This window comes from Mobula hypostoma, chromosome 9 (genome assembly GCF_963921235.1).
Source record: "Mobula hypostoma chromosome 9, sMobHyp1.1, whole genome shotgun sequence".
Lineage (NCBI taxonomy): Eukaryota > Metazoa > Chordata > Chondrichthyes > Myliobatiformes > Myliobatidae > Mobula > Mobula hypostoma.
This window is the reverse complement of record NC_086105.1, coordinates 23,133,644-23,156,970: the sequence shown is the minus strand read 5'-3', so window position 1 is coordinate 23,156,970 and position 23,327 is coordinate 23,133,644. Positions and strand designations below refer to the sequence as shown.

The 23,327-nt window shown below is 36.3% G+C and overlaps 1 protein-coding gene across 6 annotated transcripts in view; it reads left to right on the top strand.

Moving 5' to 3' along the window:
• foxp2 (forkhead box P2) overlaps positions 1-23,327 on the top strand; it is a 762,934-nt gene that overhangs the window by 187,670 nt on the left and 551,937 nt on the right. For all 6 annotated transcript variants that reach the window (XM_063057872.1, XM_063057869.1, XM_063057875.1 and 3 more), the window contains one exon: positions 3,221-3,305. The gene's annotated coding sequence lies outside the window, so the exon portion shown is untranslated. The remainder of the gene's footprint in view (positions 1-3,220; positions 3,306-23,327) is intronic.

Below are 23,327 nucleotides of genomic sequence, written 5' to 3'. Positions count from 1 at the left end.
AGTTTTGTGATGTTTTTTTTCCAAGACAGAATAGGCACACCAATCAAAACTGAATCAGTTTAACCATTCCCTTTTGGATCCTTTCTCTCATGATGTTGTTTTAATTTGGCTCTTTACGGTATACTACAATTTCTGTTGTTGACTTCTATTGGTGTTCTGAATACCCCTAAAGCTTAAAAACAATTCATTGCCTGGCCTGAATAGTAATATGGAAAGACCTTTACACTTGGTTTCAGGCCTGCTTTACAAAGTCCATTTGTTTTTAATATGTACATTTATTTGATTTATATTTCTATTTAACAAAAGCACAAAGTTGTCAAATTCCCCTAAAATGCCACTAACCAAATTCATATAGCAAAGTCAACAATATATTCCCCTCAGCAACAGCTGCCATATTTAATTATATTAGCACGAGATGCAGAGCATTTCTTTTGTACTGATATCCAGTTGCCTGGAAGGTAGTGTAAAATGGCATGCAAATTCAGTACAAAAGCAAATGCCTGATGTACTAAACTTAAGAAATTAAGACACAGACTGAATAGGTCTGATAGGATTGGAGAGAGAAATCTGATGACTTTTAAAGTTCTTATTATCTTTGTGTGGTCAGTTTTGATTGCATTGCAAGTCTCAGAGGTTAGTGGATTGACACATGTTAGGATTTATTTTAAACTTGTGCATTTGGAGGAGAAATGGGTCATTAGTTTTGGAATAAAAGTTGTCAATTCTGGCGTTCCTTCTGCTGTATCATAATTATTTTTTGTTATGTACAATCAGGTGATCTCCCTATATGAAGCACCACATACATATATTTCCAAACAACATACATTTTTATAATAGTAACTAAATCACACCATAGTAAGCCACCACGTGTAGGTCTATATATATAAAACATGATAATTCTTTTAAAAATGAGACGAGCTGTCCCCAGTATAAAATGATGGGAGTCAATTGCTTTTAATCAATCACCAACTCTTACCTAGTAATTTCAGAAGAGAAGATGATGGTCAGTCCTGGCAAATATTGGCTTCATGCCTTGACCGTTGCTTTATTCCCATTGTAAATTCTTCTGTCATTGTGCTTCTGGGACCTCCATTTAACTTTACTGCTCTCAAAGGACATTAGATAGAATGTATTTATGATGTTCATTAATATGCAATTGATATTGAGGCGCAGGAGAAGATGCAAAAAAAAAAGACGTACAGTGATGATACCTGCACTGAGGATTTAACTGTCAGGAGGGGCTAAACAGATTAAACAGATTGCGGCTATTTCCTTATGGAGGACTTTAAAATGAGCTGATAGCATGAAAATACTGATAAAAAGTATTTCTACTTGTAAGGAATGAGAAGCTACGAATCATAAATATGAATCTACAGCTTACAAATCTAACAGAAAATTCAGTTAAAATCTATGAGAATAACAATTAAGTGGAATGTGCTATTACAAGTAGTGGAGGCAAATGGCATTGATGGCTTAAGGGAGAAAGCACATGCTGGTAGATATGGATGAACAGTGGGTGAGAGTCATTTGAAGTACATATAATGGAATGGTTGCTGAACGAAGTTATTCTTGTAATTAATTTAATGTAAGTAGAATTGTTTGAGTTCTATTAATAGGTATGTAAATAATTAAGTTTGTACCTTTGAGTTATTAGAATTGCAGAGTCATTCAGCACAGAAACAAGTTATTCAGTTCTCCACGTCCCTGCTGACTACTCGTACTAGTCCTTTTATCTGATCTCATTCATAGTTTAATATGAGTTGGCAATTCAAGTGTTCAGCTAATTACTTGTACAGTGTAGTGAGAGTATCTGCCTCCACTTTCACGTAAGCAGTGCAATCCAGATTTTAACTACCCTCTGGGTGAGAAAATTGATCCTTAACTTCCCTTACCTAAACATTTGGCTCTTACCAATAAGCTATGCATTCTAGTTTTAGATACAGAGCCATGGGGAAAATTATCTATTATTTACCATTCCCATGCAACCTGTAACTTTAAGCAAAACAAATCCACTCTGTCCAGTCTTTCTTCATAATTGGAGTATCATCCTAGTGAATCTCCCTACAACCTCTCTAGCATCATCATGTCATTTTTTTTTAGTATGGCGTTAACTCCAAATGAGTTCTAACCAGTGTCTTATAAAGTTTTGCTGTTGCCTCTCTGCTCTTGTATTCTATGCTCTGCCTAATGAAGTTAAGTATCCTGTTTGTCTTTATGACATTATCAAACCGTTCTACCACTATCAGGGATTCTTGGACTTAGAAACCACAGTCCCACCGTTCTTCATTTGACCATCGAATCCTAACATTCATGTGCACGCTGAATTAGTCTTCCCAAAGTATATCACTTTTCACATCAGAATTATATTCCAAATATCATTGCTCAGCATCTCAACCAATCAAATCTTACTTCCATCTTTGATTCATTCCTGCTTTTCCAAGTGTAGATTACTTCTAAGAATTTTTTTCCAATTATTTGCCTACCATTAACTGTGACTTGCCAGGCTGGCTTATCCCTGCTGCTTCCTTGAATAAAGATGCCATATTTCTTGTCATTCAGTCATTTGGCATCTCACATGTGGGCAGCGAAAATTGAAAAAACTCTGCCGGGGCTCCCCAACTCCTTCCATATCTCCCTAACAAGTCTGACGTACATCTCCGACCCTGGAAATTTATCCATATCGAATTCGGTTATGACTTTGAATGCCTCTATTTAAAAAATAACATGTCTATTCTTACCCTCCTTTAATTATCCAAAGTTAAAGTCCATCTTACTTAAAATAGGTCAGAAATATTCATTTAAGATACTTATCTCATCAGTGGCTTCATGGACAAAATGCATCTTTTTTTCTTAATGGGCCCCACTCTTTCCCTAGTTGCCCTCTTGCTCTTAATTGTCTGTGCCAAGTGACCTTATATTAATCTATTTATTTATATTATTCCAAATATTACATTGGCATCCCTTAGCAGGAATTATACCAATAAATGAGATACTTTCTGGAAATATAATGTTGTTTAGTGCTTATGAAATTAAATAAACTCTCCACTTGTGTGCTATGATTTACAGTGGACAATTACTTTTTTATTACGGTCAACAAGTTGCATTTTGGAATATACCTCTATTAGAACCTCAGCAAACTTTAGTCTATATCTATCAAACATGGTTTTTACTTGGTACTTGTAAATTTTGAAGTAAATCTGATCTCAACATTGTTTTACAGAGAGCTAGAACATGTGTCTGTTGATTCATTAGTGGTAAAGAGCTGAATGGAAGAAAACTTGATCAAGAGGCTCTTAGATTTTTAGGTAAGTAACTATTCTGTTGGACTTTTATTTAGAGAATGTAACAAAATGGATAATTGTTTCTTCCTATTTGTAATGCAGAACTATTATTTAAAATATTTTAGCATGAATTGACATGAAGTAATTGTTTCCAGGTTTGAATTGTTAGCCTACCCTTGTGTTTTCAAAATGAACAGTACGGTAGTTGCTTCCTTTCTCCATAGTTTCTGTTGGATGACAGCCAGTGCTTTTATGTTGTCTAAAATGACAACTGGAATTAATGTGACAGTTTTGCAGCAACAATATGGTATTTGTGTAGCATAACACTTATCAAAAACTGACATTTGAAATGAGTTGTGTCATAACAATTTTCAGCTTTCATATGTCTTTCTGAATTTTCTCTCATTTATGCTAACCACTCAGGAAAAGTAAAAATGTTGATGTTTCAAAAATCAGTTCTAAATAAGTTTACAAAACAATGCTTGTTAAATAATACCATATTGCAATTGTGATGACGGTTGGGAAATTTTACTTCGCTCTGTCCCAACTTAACTGACAATGAGTATTTGTCCTAAGGTAGGGGAGCATAAAGAAAATGCTTCTTTTAAATTATGAGTTTTTACGTTAAGTACACTTCTTGCATTTGTAATTGATTTCTTCCTTGTTGAGTAGTTAATATTTTCCGTGTTCCATCCATAATGGCTCTGAATTGATATTAATTCTTTAGTTTGTTTTTAAATTTTATTATTGCTCTTACTAATGTCCAAACAAATATATTGAAATATGTGCTATTAAAATGTATACACAACACATTCAAAATATATTCATTTTTAATTAAAAGTATCCACTGTTCTTTATAGATGATTTACTAATTAACATAAAGTACCACGTATTTTTACATTTGATCTCATCTCAGTTTTAAACTCTCAAAAAAGAAATCCCTTTATGCTACATCATTTCTGCAAAGGTATTTTACTGTAGCAATATCATTATAATTTGTATATTCATAATTTTCATGATCAATGATGCTTTGTGCTGCCTTTTAAATTAATGGGAACATTAAACGTTACAGCTTTGGTATCATTTTGGTGCAGTCATTTATTGGTATAATTCCTGCTAAGGGATGCCAGTGTAATATTTGGAATAATACAAATATATTAATATAAAATATGATATCTTATTTCTCTTATTTCTAGAAAAGTATTTTGTCTCACTCAGGTTTTTTTTAATGTCATACATCATAACTATGTAGGTAACAGTCAGGTGTTTTGTTTTTGTCTCTGTTAGGGGACTTAGTCAGACATCAAGAAATTATTGGATGTGCCTTGGGTCTCTTGCTCAATGAAATAATTTTTGTTCTATCAACGAAAATACTGTAGTTTTTCATGTTTTTGTCACAAAATGCTTATCTTATGTTTCACTCTTTGACTCCTCCTGTCAAAAAGTTCAAACCAATCATGCATTTAATCATGTAATTGGTATATTGTCATTTCTATATGCCACTGTTCAATGTCTGAACTACTTTGGTTTTATTGTCTACTTTTGAGAAGACTTGAAGACATTCTTCACAAAACCTTCAATGCAGGAACAGGCTATTCAGATTAATGATGGTGGCAAATATTAGGGCAGTGGCAAGATTTGAAAATCATCAGCATTTAAAATTAAGCTGCAGCTGGGCTGCAAAGCAATGCGGATCACTGAATACAGGAATGATGGATAAGTGGTTCTTATAGAGAGATGTGAGATGACACCATTTTAAATGTGTCCATATGCAGAATCCAGAATTCCTCACACTTCACCCCAAATATTCTTCTGGTAAAATTGCTTGGGCAAAAGCAGTGAAAAAATACATTGGTGACAAATCCTGACATTTTCCGTGCCCATTTTTACATCTTCTATAGGCAACTAGTAGCATGCTGGAAAGCAGATGTAAATAATGGAAATTATGTTTTTAATGTATTCTTTAAGTTTGCATCATAGTGTAACTGAACTTGTAAAAAAATATATTGCTCAGTAGAAGGAGATCCAATGGGTCCTTGTTGGGTCCAGCGGAGCAATCTCGTTAGTCCAATTTTCCTTCTCCTTATTTCCCAGTGCGCTCATGATATATTCTCTCCCATCAATTCCCTTTGATTCATTTTGCCATTAACCTACATTAAGGGGTAATTTCCAGCAGACAACTAACCTGTCAGCATGCCTTTGCAATGTGAGAGGGAACTGGAGCATTTGTAGGAAACCAGAGCACCATGGTGTATAAGTGCAGATGTGGCACAGATATCATCTGGGGCCCTTGCAGCTGTTCCTAATATGCATGTTCTTAATATGTACCAATACTGTAGCTTTTAGCAAAGCATAGCTGATTACAGGTGCATAGTTCAGCAAATAAAAATGGGTTCCTTCTACATTATACTAATATTTTTGAGGCCAGCTGGCAGTGCTGAACAAAAGATATCTTTCTAAACTTTTTTTGGAAAATCTCCTGCCTTCGAGATGCATGCCTGTACAGCAGTATCTAGGTCACCAGGTATATGGAGTTGAGGAATTTGTTTCAAATCACAGATATAAAATTGTTGGCTTATTTTCTACTATCAAAGTCAAAATTCTACCTCTGTTTGATTAAAGAATGTCTTAACATATACATTGCTACATTTTAAAATTATGTAAGAAACTCTTTTAATAATTTTAATTTTAAAATTCTGAACTATGATATGCATGGAGAAGTGCAATCTTATTCCACGCTGGAAATCTACAATTCTGAGCTTGAGTCAAGGAAAGGTTTTATTGTTTTCACCTTTCCTTCTTTTGGTTCTGATATCTGACTGATTCTTGTCAACAAAATTATGACCTAATCTTGTTTAATTTTCTAAGCTTTGCAGTGAGTAGTGATCCAAATGAAATTCTACTGTACTTGTTTCAATTATTGTCTACTTTTAAAAGAATGCATCATTATCTTTTTAAATAGTTTGCTATGCATATGAACGTTTCAAGTAAAAACATTGAGAGATTAATGAAACCAGATGTAATCATTTTCAGAAATTAAAATTCTTCTAATGATAGGAGGATATTAATGCATGTTTTAACAGTAAAGAATTTTACGACAAGTGAATCCTTCAAATATTTGTAAAAAGAATATAAGGCAGAACCTGTGACATTTGTAATCTCTATTTTTCAACTAATATCTGGATAATTTAAAAAAGACCATTCATTTGATTTTGAGATATATTAAAATGTATACTTGTATGTTATATATTATGGGCTTGTGTGTCATCAAATGTCATTCATTGCTTAAGTCAGAGTTAGCAAGTTATTAAGTGACTGTAATCATGTTAAATAATAAAGGAAATTACATAAGTTTAATATGACACTATATAACAATATGACTTAATATTTTTAACCTTATTTATTTGAAAATTTACATGCTCCATCCATACAAACATTCCTAGGGTTATGTAATACTCGAGTTATACAAAGTTTACATTTAAAAAGATCAGATCTATGCAGATACAATTTCTTAGATAAGACCTACTTGAGGACACATATACGAGGGGTCATTAATAAGTTCTTGGCCTAAGGTAGAAGGAGTCAAGTTTAGAAAACCTAGCACATTTATTTTTCCTACATTTACACACTTAGTCCAGCGGTCGTAGAGCATACAGATCCCTTCTTTGTAGAAGTGGTCCACAACAAGGGTGATTGATAACTTTGTGGCCTAAGGTAGAAGGAGATGAGTTATTAACTTCAAACTTTCTGCATTACCACTCAAAGAGTTGAACTGCATCTGCATATAACGAGAGCTGTATCACTCATCTTCTTGTACCTTAGGCCATGAACTTATCAATCACCCCTCGTATAGGGGCTGGAGTTATCTTTTTGAATGGCAGTCTCTTGTGTCTGCCACATATGTAGATACACGCAAAGTTAAAGCAGCATTTACCTGTACTCTACAATCATGACCAGAAGTGGAAGGTAATTCTGTGTCATCATGCTTTATGCAACAGCACAATTTGGTAACAAGCATTTATATGTTCTGGATTTACCACATGCACAGTGAACACCATAATGAAGAGTAAAGAATAGATTAAAGACCATGTGAAAGACTCAGTTCCAATAAGATCTACTGTGATTATGAAGCAGCAATCTGCAGTATCTAGAGAAAAGGAAAAAAAGATATTGACACCATAGATAGAGAATTTAAATCAACACTTTATGCTGATTGGCCTCCTGACAATCCAGGAGAAGGTTGAGAGCCTTTTTGAATGCTTGAAGCTAAGATATTTGAAACAAATGGGAGTTTTCTGGTGAATCATGAGTGGTTTAATTGTCTTGAGGCTCATGTGAATTTTGCATGATACATAATTGAGTGGTAAGGCTCCTAATATTGATGAGGACACAACCAAGAATTTCCGATTTTGAGAGGGGAGTTGTTTGTCTAGAGCAAGAGTTTACTTGTGACTTTAGAAGAAAGTGCTACATTGCGCAGACATTGTACCTAAAGGTGATACTTCCATATAAAATAGGTATGTTTTGAATTGTTGTGTTCACATGTTTCAGCCATCAAATTGTATTGAAAATCCTTAACTTGAGCCAAAAGTGGACCCCTTTGAGGTTGATATTAATGTTAGAATCATTTTGAGCACACTTGTCCATGGAGTTGAGGACATACAAATTACTTCTCCCTGCAAGAATGCTTGCTCCTTCTTTTTCACTAGAACCACCCATTTCACTGAGCAATTTTCCATTCACTGAGTCCTCTCTCTCAAAATCGTACAGTCTCATTATCCCATCCTTGGTTTCATAAGTAACTAACATCTTACTCCTAGATAAGCTTGCCTCTTTCAAATTATGTTTTTCTTCTTACTTTACATTCAGTAGCCACTTTATTAGGTAAACTTGTACACCTGCTTGTTAATGCAAATATCTAATCAACCAATTATGTGGCACTACTCAGTGCATAAAAGCAGGCAGACATGGTCAAGAGGTTCAGTTGCTCAGACCAAACACCAGAATGGAGAAGAATTGTAATCTAAGTGACTTTGTCCATGAAATGATTGTTGGTGCCAGATGGGGTCGTTGGAAGATCTCAGAAACTGCTGATCTCCTGGGATTTTCACACACGGAAGTCTTTGGAGTTTACAGAGACTGGTGCGAGAAACAAAACAAAAAAAAAATCCAGTGAGCGGCAGTCTGTGGACAAAACTGTCTTGTTAATGAGAGAGGTCAGAGGACAATGGTTCAGGCTGTCATAAAGGCAACAGTAAATGAAGTAACTACTCATTACAACAGTGGTGTGCAGAAAAGAATATCTGAATGCACAATACATCGAACCTTAAAGTGGATGGGTTACAGCAGCAGAAGAGCACAAATATACAGAAATACACCAAGTATTTATCTTTTTATAAAAGGTTCATCTGTGTTGTTGTGAGTTACAGTGTTGGAATATGCAGTGTTATGAAACCAGTTAAATAAGTAGCCTTATCATTAGAGCAAGTATATTGTCAGTAAAAAAATAAGGAGTGAGATTTCCAGAACTGGTCCATCAGCATGTTGAAAGACATACTGTACATATTTGCATAATACAGAAGTGGATGCTTATTTCAGAAAGTTGATTCAATGGAACAAAATTAAAAGGAAAATAAGAAAAATTGGGGTGTATTTAATATTTGAGTAATATTATAAATATATATTGTTTGATTTTTTTTGCATAATTCATTATGGATTATATGTAAGAAGCACATGAATGGCATACATTATTACACCATGTCATAAGTGAGCATCTCACTTAAACAAGAAAAACTATGTAGACACAAATCCTGGCTCCCATGTTTTTCCTTCAATTAGTTTCTGGAGCTACAAAACATAATGAAAATATTGGCAAATAAAATGAAGGAAAATCCGAAGATATTTACATATAGGAACATAATAAAAAGGATGGTGTCTATTAGAAAGCAAATCAAACATGCGTGATGTGGTTCTAGATGAATACCTTGATCTATCTTCATAAAAAGAGAAAAGGATGGTGTATGAACATTGTAGTTACAGAAGAAGAATGTTATGTATTAATTATAATAAGAATATAGAGAGAAGCATTATCAAAGTTTAACAGCTTTAAAGTGAATATGTCACAGAGTCTGGATGAAATGTATCCTAGGGTTTAAGAAATAACAGAGGCTCTGACTATCATTTTTACTAAAGGTCTCTGCCTGCACATGTGTGTTGATGGTTTGAAGTCTGCTAAAAATGAATTATTGTTTAAGAGGAGCAAAAGGGACATGCTATACAACTGAAGGACATTCAGCCCAAGCAGTTACTGGAAAATCACTGGAAAGCATTATGAGGGTTTATACATGATTTATAAAAAGACACACAATATTCAAGTAAGATCAACATGGATTAATTAAGGGCAGAAAATGTATAATGAATGATTGAATTTTTGAGGGTAAACTATTAGCATTGCATGCATTTTAGCAAGGCATTGATAAGGTTCAACATGGGTGAGTAGTCAGAAAAATAAAAGTCAAGGCAAACTGACAGGTAGGGTTCAAATCTGACGGTGGCAAGAAGCAAAAATGGAATGACTTAGAAGTGCTTTAGTAATTCTTTTCATCGAAAGGTTGGTGGAGATCCAGAACTTACAGTGAGCTGAAGTTATTGAGGTAGGAACTTCAAAGCATTTAAAACTTACCTGGAATTTCACTTGGTTTGTTGTAGTCTGCAAGATTTGAGACTCTGAATTGTTCTTATTTTGGTTTGTATGGGCTTGATGGCTTCTGTTTAATAGATTTTTAATAATTCCATGCCACTATTTCCTTGATTATTGTTTCACTTTTTTATTCAGGGCTCTTTCGGGACAACAGATTATTTTCTTGAATGATTAAAATTGTAAAGTTATTGCAGTCTTGTATGTCACATTTCAAGTCACAGATGACTTTTAACAATCTGAATTTTCCAACTCTTAAAACTTGGAAAAACTGCTTACATTTTGTCCACAGGAATGCTATTGCTTTGTGCCTAGTAGTTTCTTTTTCCAAATTTTGCTGAAAATTTACAATAGTAGTACGAAAAGAGTAAATGCAACTTGTTTTCTACTAGTTTTGACACCAATACCACATTTCAGATTCACTGGCAAAATAAAGCATATGACTTGTTATACAAAGAATATAACTGCATTATGAATATAATTAATTGAAACTGTCTGCATAATACATGTGACATAGTTTTGCTCTTTGTTATAGATACGGTTTTTAAAACATTATTTCATGAATTCAATTTTCTAAATTATTTTAATATGGGAAGTATTGAAGTGTATATTCAGGCAAGTTACCCAGTGGTCCAGAAATCTTTTGGAAATGTGATGCTATATCAAATAAAATGAGAAATCTGTATGCAGGACAAACATAACCTAGTTACACATTGATGTAGAATTTACAGTTATTCATAATCACTCAACGGAAGTCTAGCATCACTTAATATTGCCATACCTAAGCTGGCAGGTGTGTGAATCAGTGTTCGCGAAGGTACTTTGCCTGTTATTTGAAGATAATACAAAACAAGTATGCAGTCTATGTTTAAGGCCATTATTCCACAGCACTGCAACATGATGATAATGGCTGTACATAAACATTGTAAAATTGCATGTAAATTGATATTTACATTCGCAAAACGATTGATGTTTTCATTGTGCTTACAGTGAGGAGCAATTTTGTACTCTGACATCATATAATGTTTTGTGCATGTTAATGATTTGCTTGTCTAGTTTCAATTCAGTCTTCTAAAAATATGCATTTTATTACAGTCATTTCAAATATTACATGTTATTGTAAGAGTTAGCTATCAAATTATTATATATTTTAATCTTCCTTTTATTCATGACATATTTATGATAGTATTTTGTGAATGAATCTTTTTGCTTCAGTGTCCATGCACAGCTTGTTACTGATAATAAAATGTTTAGCATTTCAAGTTTTGTTGAGAGACAGGTGATTTCTGTCATACTTGTCATGTAAAATCAACTTTGAGTCTAATATCTTTTCCTTCCATGATCAGCATCCCTGAATAGCTGATGGGGCTTTACATTAAACATCTGTATTTATTGTACAAGCATTGTCTATTATGGGGAAATTCTGCTTCTAGGAGACCTGTTTAGTCATTCATAGTTACTCTATCTAACTCTAACTCTGAGCACAGAGGGGCTAATATTGATTGACATACTTGCCAGAGGACTGATTGAAACTTGTGTCTCAATGTTACTAATGCTCACTGAACCATTTTATTGAAGATAAAGTGAATAAAATAAGTTTTCATAAGAGAATTCTTTGAAATAGAAAGGATTGGGGAAGCAAAGCACTGAAACAATTCAGGGCACCATCTAAAATACACTATGTACAGTGGCAAGGCAACACATACAAAATGCTGGAGGGCCTCAGCAGATCAGGCAGCATCTGTGAAAGAAATAAACAGTTGATGTTTTGGGCCATGACCCTTCATCAGGATATTCTTGTGTTTGTGATGTACTCTGGCAGAGTTACCAAGTAGATTCAACATCTTTTCATTGAAAAAAATCTTTTAAAGCAAACGCTATATTCATCTGTGCAAAAAAAATATGCCTATTGGGAATAATTTTGCTTTGTTGTATCACTGACAGATTATTTTTGGAATTTATTATACAATATGCTTTATTTTCTTTTTTGTTAAAGGAAATTATTTTAAAAAATCCTAATAGTGTGTAACAGGTAGCAATGAAAGATGTTTTGAATTTAGCCAGTGCCTAAATTTCTGCCTTAGCTATTCACCTAGCAGAATAAATCCAATTACAGTGGTGGGACAATAGTGCACATTTTTGAGCAAATGCAGTGGGAATCTTCAACATTGGTCGTAGATGCCAGGAGGATACATATCAAAACTGGGCAGGGAAATCAAATGCCAATTACACCCTACCTTCTGCCTACCTTCAACAAATGTATCAATGCTTGGTGTTGAACAAGTACTGAGGGTAACAGGCTCACAGAAAATATGTTGGATTTGCCACTTCATTTATTATCAAGAGAGACCCATTAGAACATAACTGATTGAAGTGACTCAGTCCTGAAGGACACAGTTACCAGAACAGCTTTGTGGTGTTTGGTCTGAGAATCAGTGTAAAAGAAAATAGATAACTAACTTTGTTTTCACCAGTCTGCTCATCACAGCTACATTTACTCAGAAATGATTACCTGCTCTTTTTGGAGATTTTGCTCCTTCCTCACGTCAAAGGTGTTAACTGTTGCGTTGTGTGAAGCTATCTCCATGCCAATACTGAGCAAATTAAGTACAGGATAGATCTATAAAATCAAAATGTTTCATTACATGTCATGAGCCTATATAACATTTGTAAGCTATTGCAATTTCTAACATGGTGTACTAAATCCTTTACTCTAAGATTACTATTAATTCGGGTCATAAACCCTGTTTCACATGGAAGAGTAGGAGCAGTAACATGTATACCTGAAATGAGAGTCCACACATTCTAGCATGCATACCAAATATTGACTGCATGATTCTCCAAAGTTTGCAAGTAGATCAAATCTGCATTTCTGCTACTTCAATTTGTGAATGGTTGTGCACAGTTTAAAAGCTATGAGAAAGTCAAAGCTCCACAAACATCCTCTTTCTTAATCTAAGCAGAGCCAAGTTAATAGAAAAGTAGAAAATGTGAACAGGAGTGGGTTACTTGGCCCTTCAAGCTTGTTCTGCTATTCAGTATGATCCTGCTGATCATTCAAGTTTAGTACCTTCTTGTATTTTTCTTTTACCCCTTTATTCCTTTAGCCCAAGGAAGTATTCCTCCTTATTAAATGTATTTAATGATTCGTTTGAACAGCTTACTCTGGTAGAGAGCTCCACAGAAGGAAAGACAAAAGACAAAGCTAAACTTTTCATTGTTGTTACTTATGTTTAAAACTACAGGTAATTTTCCTCACATTTTGAGTCATTTCCTAAGAGGTATAAGGAAATGCACAGGTTTCAGTAGGGAAGAATATAGAACATCTAATGTAGGAAGTCAACTGATGAGAAAGTATCCAACAGCTCTTTGAAACAAAAGCACAGGTCTGAAAAGCAAATAGAATAGCTTGTGAATTCTGGAGTTCAGAAGAAATACTGGTTCGTGTACTGAACGAGATTCTCAGAAAGCTTGTCGGATGTTTCCCTGGTGCTAGGGGGCATAGTCTTAAAATAAAGGATTACCAATTTAACATTGAGATGGAAGGGGATTTTCTTCTTTGAGGATCATAAAAGTTTGGAATTATTTACAACACTGCCCTCTAGTTGTTGAGTCATCCATCATATTCAAGACTATAATAAACTGATTTATGACTGCAGGGGATTTGTGGGTTATGTGCTTTACCAGAAAATGAAGTTGGTGGCAAATGTCATCTTATTGGGAAAATATTGTTCATATTCTAAATAAAGAGCATTCTAAAAACTGAGTAAAGTGTTAAACAAAATTAAAATGAGCAGAATCTTACACTTCAACACTTCAACAGAACAGGAAATTCAGTATTGCTTTTCAATCATACATAGTTTAACCAACTATAAAGTCTGTTATTTTAAGTTACTTTCATTTATATTGCTGGACTTTTCAAGAAACAATAGGGATATTTGGAAGAACCTTCAGAAAAAAGGAGGGGAAATTTGACTTCCATCCAAAGTGAATATATAGTGTGAGGTGCAGCCAGCATGAGCTGAGACTGTCAAGTGAATCATGCTGCTGCTTCACAATTAATGGGAGAGCAAGAAACTGGCAGGTTCCCATTCTAAATCAGCTGCCGGGTCAAATTGGGTTTTAGAAGGCCTCTAGTGGCTGGCAGAGGGTGGGGGTTATTTTGTAGGCCTAGAAGGCAGCTGTTAAATTCAATCCAGGCTCTAGGATTTTAGTTGAAATGGGAGTGGTTGACTTAAAGATTAGGAAGTATGTTGTCTCTCCGAGACATACCACATGTAACCCACCATTATGACAGCAGATACGTTCCTGATGGGTTGGGTGTAAATTACAGATTTCCATGTCCATTTCCTGGCCCTCCTGGGAAAGTAATATCTACTCCATCATTTTAAAGATGGATTTAAAAGAAATCGAGAAACATATTGATGTTGTCATGAAGAAGGCACATCACCAGCTCTGTTTTGTTAGGAGTTTGAAGGGTTTTGATATGTCATCAAAGATTTTTTACGAGTTTCTAGAGATGCACAGCAGAGAGCAATCTGACTAGTTGCATTAGAGCCTGGTATGAAAGTTCCAATGCTCATGATTACGAGAAATGGCAGAAGGTTGGAGACTCTATTATGGACATAATGCTTGCCACCATCAAGGACATCTTAAAGAGGCAGTCCTCAAGAAGACGGTATCCATCACTAAGAACCCTCACTGTCCGGGACATGACCTCTTCTCATTACTATCATTGTGGAGGAGGCATGGGAACCTGAAGAAACACACTCAATGATTCAGAAACAGCTTCCTCCCCCTCACAGTCTGATTTCTGTACGGTCCGTGAACCCATGAATACTACCTTGCTTTCTTATTGCACATTTTATTTACTTTTGTAATTTATAGTAGCTTTATGTCTGTACCGCTGTGAAACAGTAGTTTTCACATCTTTGAAGTCAGTGCTGATAAAGCTGATTCTGATTCTGAAGAGAATGATCCTGAAAATGTTCAAGTTGGTGAAATAATCAACGGAGCAAATTTCAGTCTGTTTCTCCTTTTCTGTTTCATCAGCAACAAGTAGACACCTTTGGATACTGATTGGGGGAATGATCTATCAGGACACAGCAGCAGCAGCAGCAGCAGCCAGGTCAATGTTGCCAGTGTTGAGGCTCAGCAGGGAACTGTAAAGCCAGGCAGAACGACAGTGATAGGAAACTCGATAGTCGGGGGGATGGACAGCAAATTCCATGGCCAAGAAAGAAAGGGCAGGATGGTGTGTTGCCTCCCAGGTGTTAGGGTCCAGAATATCTCAGAGTGACTGCAGAAGATTCTTAAAAGAGAGGGTAGGCAGCTAGATGTTGTGGTGCACATTGGTGCCAATAACAATAGGTAGAAAGGGGAAAGAGGTTCTCCATTGTAAATATATGGAGTTCGGGAAGAGGATGAAGAACAGGTCGTTCAAGGTAGTAATTTATGGATTACTCCCAGTACAACATGCTAGTCAGGGCACAAATAAGATGATAGTACAGATGAATGAGTAGCTGAAGAAAGGGGCACTACTTCAGATTTCTGGATCATTGGGATCTCTTCTGGGGAAAGTATGGCTTGTACAAAAAGGATGGGTAAAACCTGAAACTGAGAGCGATGAATATCCTTGCAGGCAGGTTTGCTAGTGCTGTTGGGGAGGATTTAAGCTAAGTTGGAAGTGGTGGTTAGGAACCAGACTGGTAGGACATAGAATGGGGCAGCTGGTATACAAGTTGATGCAGTGTGTAATGAGACTGTGAGGAAAGACAGGCAGATGATAGGGCAAATTTGCAGTCAGTGGGATGAGTTGAAGTGTAACATGGGGGAAAAATCAAAAAGTGTGATAAATACAGGACTGAAGGTGTTATATTTGAATGCATGAGGTATATGGAATAAGGTAAATGATATTGTAGTGCAGTTAGAGATTGGCAGGTACGATGTGGACGTCACTGAGTTGTGGTTGAAAGAAAATCAGAGTTGGGAGCTTAACATCCAAAGATACTCCTTGCATTGAAAGAACAGAATGGAGGCGGTAGTTCTTGTGGTAAAAAATTAAATCAAATACTCAGAAAGAGGTTTTGTAGGATCGGTAAATGTAGAATCCTTGTGGGTAAACTTAGAAACTGCAAGGGTAAAAAGACCCTGATGGGAGTTATATATAGGCTTCCAAACAGTAGCCAAGGTGTAGGATATATAGTTCAACAGGAAATAGAAAAGGCATGTAATAAAGACAATGTTACAATAGTCATGGGCGATGTGGATAGGCAGGTAGATTTGGAAAATCCAGTTGGTGCTGGATCCCAAGCGAGGGGATATATAATACCCTTAGATGGCTTTTTGGTGCACCTTGTGGTTGAACCCACTATGAGAAAGGCTATTCTGGATTAGGTGTTGTGTAATGAGCTAGATTTAATTTGGGAGCTTATGGTAAAGGAACCAGTGATCATAACATGATAGAATTCACCCTGCAGTTTGAGAGGGAGAAGATAAAGTCAGTTATATCAGTATTACAGTAGTGCAAAAGGAATTACAAAGGCATGAGAGAGGAGCTGGCCGAAATTGATTAGCAGGGATGATGACAGAATAGCAACGGCTGGAGTTTCTAGGGGAAATTCGGAAGGTGCAGGATAGATACAGGGAAGTCAAGGAGAGGATTAGGCAACCATGGTTGACAAGGGAAGTCAAAGACAGCATGAAAGCAAGAAAGGGCATATAATATAGCAAAAATTAGTGGGAAGTTTACAGGTTTGGGAAGCTTTTAAAACCAACAGAAGGCAACTAAAATATCTATAAGGAGAGAAGAGATGAAATATGAAGCTAAGCTAGTCAATAATATCAAAGAGGATACAAAAGGTTTCTACAGATACATAAATTAATAAAAGAGAGGTGAGAGTAGATATTGGACTGCTTGAAAAAGACACTGGGGTAGTAGTAATGGGGGACAAAGAAATGGCAGAGGACCTTAAGTATTTCGCATCACTTTTCACTGTGGATGACACCAGCAGTATGCCAGAAATCTGAGAGTGTTGGGGAGCAGAAATGGGTGTAGTTGCTGTTACTAAGGTATGTCCATTTAAAACTTAGATGAGACAGAATTTCTTTAGCCAGAAGGTGGTGAATCTATGGAATTCATTGCCATGGACAGTTGTGGAGGCCAAATTATTGAGTATATTTAAAGTAGGGATTGATAGTTTCTTCGTTAGTCTGGGTGTCAAAGGTTACAGGGAGAAGTCAGAAGAAAGGGGTTGAGAGAGATAATAAATCGGCCATTATGGAATGACAGAGCAGACTTGATGGACCGAATGGCCTAATTGTGCTCCTATATCTTATGGTTCTCTATATATAGTGCCTTATCTAGAATAAGCAATGATTCATTTTTACTTTGTTTTGGATTCAAAATTACCCATTTTGGCTAGTTTAAGAAGCTCTGACCCTTCCACATATAGGACAGGAAGTGCCGTACAGTGTAGGCAGTTGGGTAATATTGGAGGTGCTCCTTCTACTAAATTCAGAAATCTTTTGTGTGTTTCTAATGCATGGATTTGAGGTTCTCAGTACTATAGGAATAGTCCTTCTCAATGTGAAGTGATCAAGGGCCAGATACTACTCAGGAGTAAGTTGGGATTTACAAGGAGGCTTTCAGCACATCCGTGAATCTTTTCCTCTCTCTGCAAGAGAATCTCTCCCTATGACAGAGATTAGATTAGTTTGAGTGGCTTGTGGTGAGTGTGTTAACAAGCTTAACTGCTGGGATAAGTATTTGCAAAGGTTCAGTGCACAGAAATATTGGCTTGAAAGTAGACAGTAATGTTGGAACGCCTTTCTCCTAGTGAATCAAGAGAGTTTTATGGAACCTATGGTTGAAACTTTAAAGGGCCTTGAAGTCTTTTATGTAGGCCTCAGAATCACTTTGGAGGGGAGGAATCACTGTTGTACCAAAGACCAAGAGCTTTGTGTCAGATCTGAGGTTTTGACATTCAGGTACCTTTTCTTCTTTCAACGTGTTGCACTGTTGTACATTGGAGCACATGTTGGGACAGTGGTGCAACTTTGACATCAGTCTTCAGTAAGGTTGTCTCTATTGTGGACTTGTTTGTTAGTATCAAGACTTGCATGCTATCATCACGCCAAACATAAAAGGGAGAAGAATTTCCATGGGTAGCCAAATTTGAGGAGTATTCCACTGTTCTTCCCAAATGCTGTGAAATGCTTTAGTGAGGTTAATAAATTCACGTATGCTATCAGAGGTGTTCTTTCACTTGTCATGGAATTGTGCAAAGTGAAGATCAAGTCAATTATGCCTCTAAGATTGTGTGAAATGGAGGCAGAGAGAAATTTCTACAGAAATGCCGTCCTGACGAAGTGTCTCGGCCCGAAACATCAACTGTACCTCTTCCTAGAGATGCTGCCTGGCCTGCTGCGTTCACCAGCAACTTTGATGTGTGTTCCTTGAATTTCCAGCATCTGCAGAATTCCTCGTGTCTGCATTTCTACAGAAATGGTTGCTTCTGTCTCTCCAGTATCCATGAGAATGAAGCTTTGGTTCATTTACAAAATGATAAACAGTAAGAGTGCATGCAGTGATTTTATATGAGGGGGAGCAGCTCTGGAATCGTGAGAACTGATTTTAGACATGGAAGTTGAATGAGGGAAAGTTAGAGTTGGGGAGGTTGTGAAGAAAAATGAAATGCTGCAGAGAGACAGGTAATGGGTATATTTGAATAGTGAAGTACATTTTCCCTGGCTAAAGTTGACCCTTTCAGTATCACTTGTGTAGTGAGGCTTGTATTTCATACCTTTCTATCCTCGTCCTCATTCTGAGATCAGCTGCAATACTTGTCTCACTAGACTCATACTACCCAATTGCTCTGGATCATCAGGTGACAAAAGATACTTGATATTTGACTTGCTACTACTTCAAGGCACTTAATTTTCCTTGTAGATGCACCTGTAAGTGCAGTGGTCCCTGACTGTTCTAGCTGATTAAGTTGTGCTTTTGTTGACAGAAGATAGCTGACAGAGCTAAATTAACAAAGCCTGTGTTTCCTTTTCCTCCTCCTGGCCTCTGCCCTGATAATAGGTATAATCAGAACACCTTCAGCATCATATTTCATGTTAAATTTCAATATTATTGTTGTTACTCTAATGAATTACATTATCAAGTGGGATTTTAAATCAAACCGTGGTTCAGATAAATTTATAGTTCCTGCTGACCTCTGAGCAGTTCGCTCCATTGTATGCTGAAGATTTTAAAGCAGGTATGGTTGCAAGTCAAACAAGGTTTCACCATGTGTCATCCAATCAGCGTAGAACCACTCATCTCCTTTTTAACATTATCAGTCAATTTTCTAATCTGTTCAGTTTTTATTGCATTCTGATTTATTTAAAACATCTAATTACAGGTTTGACACAAGCTGAAACCATAGAATCTAATTGTTTGGTTCAATATTTATCAGATGGATAATGTGGACATCTTGTTTTTAACTGCATAACAATTTTTCACCTCATGCAAAGCTCTCAAAATGATTGCATCATTTACATAAATATTTTGGGATCGTGGACTTTTTGTCAAGCAGTGATGTATTTGACCCATCTGGAAATGATTTCATAAAAATCAGTTGTTGTAGTCTATTATAATCTGTTACATTCTCCCCAACTAACTACAATTTCTAAATATCCTCCAGCTCCATGACTAATTCTCTTTAACTACCAAAGGGAGTTTTCTGCAACTTCTTAAATTTGTGCCTGTATGCTTTAGGCATTATGTCATAAGCAATAAGAATAACATATTTTACAATTTTATATTTTTCACCATCCTCTGGAGCCACATAGAAAATACAGGGAGCATTTACATTGTGCTGACTGTAGTAGACTCTTGAACAACAGGAATTCTGCAGATGCTGGAAATTCAAGCAACACACATCAAAGTTGCTGGTGAACACAGCAGGCCAGGCAGCATCTCTAGGAAGAGGTACGGTTGATGTTTCAGGCCGAGACCCTTCGTCAGGACTAACTGAAGGAAGAGTTAGTAAGGGATTTGAAAGTGGGAGGGGGAGATCCAAAATGATAGGAGAAGACAGGAGGGGGAGGGATGGAGCCAAGAGCTGGACAGGTGATTGGCAAAGGGGATACGAGAGGATCATGGGACAGGAGGTCCGGGGAGAAAGACAAGGGGAGGGGGGAACCCAGAGGATGGGCAAGGGGTATAGTCAGAGGGACAGAGTTCTTTTCTCTCACTTATAGCAGTTTGCTAACACTTCTCTTTCAGTATCTATTTATATTTTTTCTTGTTTAAAAATATTATTTAAAAGCACACTGATAATGCTTTTAGTTTTCTTCCATTGGAACTAATGGTGCTCTTTCAACACGTATTACTAGGATTTAAAGTTAGTTTTGTCATTTGCCATTCATAGCTTTTACACCAATTCTAGATCCTAGTGTCTGCCTTTCTAAATTTTTGTGGACTTTTTTAAACATTGCTAATTCCACATTCTCAATTCATTTAAGAGTTAGTGGAAATTATTGTAACCTTTATCAATTGAGGTAAAATGAACAACAGCAAATTGGCCACCACGGCTCATTTGATGCACTTTGGTTCCAGATTACAGTGATTGGAGATTCTTAGTATTTGCAAATCATCCATCATGTTGTCATCCAACAACAGCCATGGTTTCACTTCCCATAACCTTTAGAATCCCTTCCTTCCTCAAACTTGGCTCAGATTGTTTCTTTTCTTTTCCTATTTTTTTCCTCGGAAAGTGGAGGGCATTCCCAGCCCGACCTGCTGGGCTTGTTTTCTTGTTCTGCATTTTACAACTCCTGTTTTATTTTATGTTGCTTTAGTTCCCTGCCCCCCCATCTTAACAAGCTTGTTTATTCTTCTCAGTTCTGTTGAAAACCTTTCCACCTGAAACATTAACATTAGTTCTCTTCCCACTCATGTGGCATGACCTGCTGAGGATTTCCAACATCTTTTTATTTTTCAGATTTTCACTGAAAATGTTTTGCCTCTCTACTTCATTTATTTCTTTTCAAGATGGTCCTTCCGAGCAACCATCCTAATAACTTCTTATAGCTCAGTGTTAATCAGTTTGATAATCATTCCTTGAATATTTATCAACATAAAAGGCATTTTCCAAAATCAATGATGCACTCTGATTTTCCTCCATATTGATCTGATATTTCTGGAAAACCATGTAGGACATGTGAGAGGAAGCCCAAATAGGGGAAGAGGAGGTGGTTAGCAGATCAGTTTTCTCTAAGTGACATTATAATAGGGGATTGAAAGAATAATTTATTTGGATAGATTTAAGGAACAGAAACGAACAGTGCATTTCTTAGTTTTTGCTGAAGACTGTCAAATACCAGAAGGGCAAATTAATCTGTTATACACCTGTTAGAAACAATGGAGTAAGAACCATAAAGGACTTAAATTACAATTGTTTTTCTTCAGTTAGCTTTAGAACACAAAGGGGATAAAAATTACTAGAGTGTGTTTGAGAACACAGTCTTAATCAGTATATTTCTGACCCATTGGAGAAGAACCAACTTCTGGTAGGCACACTCGCTTAGTGAGGCAATATCTGGGTAATATTGATTATAGAATTAGTTGTATTGTGGTTCCAAAAAGAGACAAAAATGTTGTTCACTGAAAGAGAGCCAACCTGAGTGATCTCATATGAAATTTAGCATATCTGGACTGTAGTCAAAGAATGGCCAAAAAATTAATAAGTATCAAAAGTAGAATTTCAAGACAGATGATTAGGAGCAAGCTATGCTTATTCATCTAAAGGGGAAAGATTAGGAATCTAAAGCTAGATTTCCCCAAATGTATATCACACATTTCATAGTTTTTTTCTCTCCTGGTTCATTCAACCCCTATTAATTTCTCCCTATTATAGCTCGCCATACATATATTTTGTTATTTAGGTGCAGTTAACAACCTTTTTCAGCCAGCACATGCACTATTTTTGTTATTCAATCTCTCCTATTCTTCAGATTTCCTTTTTCTTCATTTGCTCTTCCTCTGCTTTTTTTTTTACATTTTAAAATGTATATTATTATATAAGGTGAAATGTTAACTTTGTTTTTGCATACTAGGGGAATTAAGGGTTATAGGGAAAAGGCAGGTAGGTGGAGATGAATCCATGGCCAGATCAGCCATGATCTGATTGAATGATAGAACAGGCTCAACAAGCCAGATGGCCGACTCCTGCTCCTATTTCTTATGTTCTTATGTTTCATTCTCCACAGACGTTACCTGACCTGTGTTTTTGGAGTTTTTTAGAGCTTTTTCTCTATGTCAGATTTCCAGCATCTAAAGGATTTTACTATTAGATAGGGGCATGGCATGTTTGGGTACAACACAGATCTCATGCAAGTTGTTCATGGATTTGAGATGCATATTCACAAATCCTTTAAAGTGTTAGGACAGATTGATAAGATGGGAATGAAGCAATGTTTTAGCTTTAGTTGAAGATTTATTTATAATTCCATGGGCCATAAAATATGAGAATGTTCATGAGGAGCCTTAATCAAGGTGATAGTAAGTTATAAGGATTTAATTATGTGTGGAAATTGAAGATCCAGGGCTTTTGTCTTTGGTGGAAAGAAAGTTGAGGGAAGGCATAATAAAAATATTCAGATTTTAGTGATAGAAAAATTAGGCCAATTTTTTTTCCTTTATTAAGTGAACCAGAAGTCATCGATTTAAACTAATTGATGAATGAATTAATAGGAAGTGAGGAGAACTTTTTTCATATAAACAGTTGTCGAGATCTAGAATACAGTACATGAAGTAGTTTTGACGTTGATTCCATGGGAACTTTGAAAGGCATAAACATACAAAGAGAGCAAATTTATAGTGTTCTGGAGAAGCAAGTCTAGATGTAGGAGTAAATCGTTTTCAAAGAGCTGGCACACGAAATGCCCAGTACCCCCTTGTGTGCTATAATACAATGGTCCCCAACCACCGGGCTGCAAAGCATGTGCTACCGGGCCGTGAGGAAACGATATGATTTGGCGATACGAAATGATATGAATCAGCTGCACCTTTCCTCATTCCCTGTCATGCACTATTGAACTTGAACACCCTCCACCCCCCCCGCAAGAATATTGTCAATATTAAACCGGTCTGCGGTGCAAAAAATGGTTGGGGACCCCTGCTATAATATACACACACCTTTTCATGAACAGTGAATAGATTATTTATTAGAGATACAGCAGAGTAATAGGTCCTTCTGGACCCATGAGCCCACACCACTCAATTGGTCACCCATGTGACCTATTAACCTACTAACCCATACATATTTGGAACATGAGAGGAAACTGGAGCACCCAGA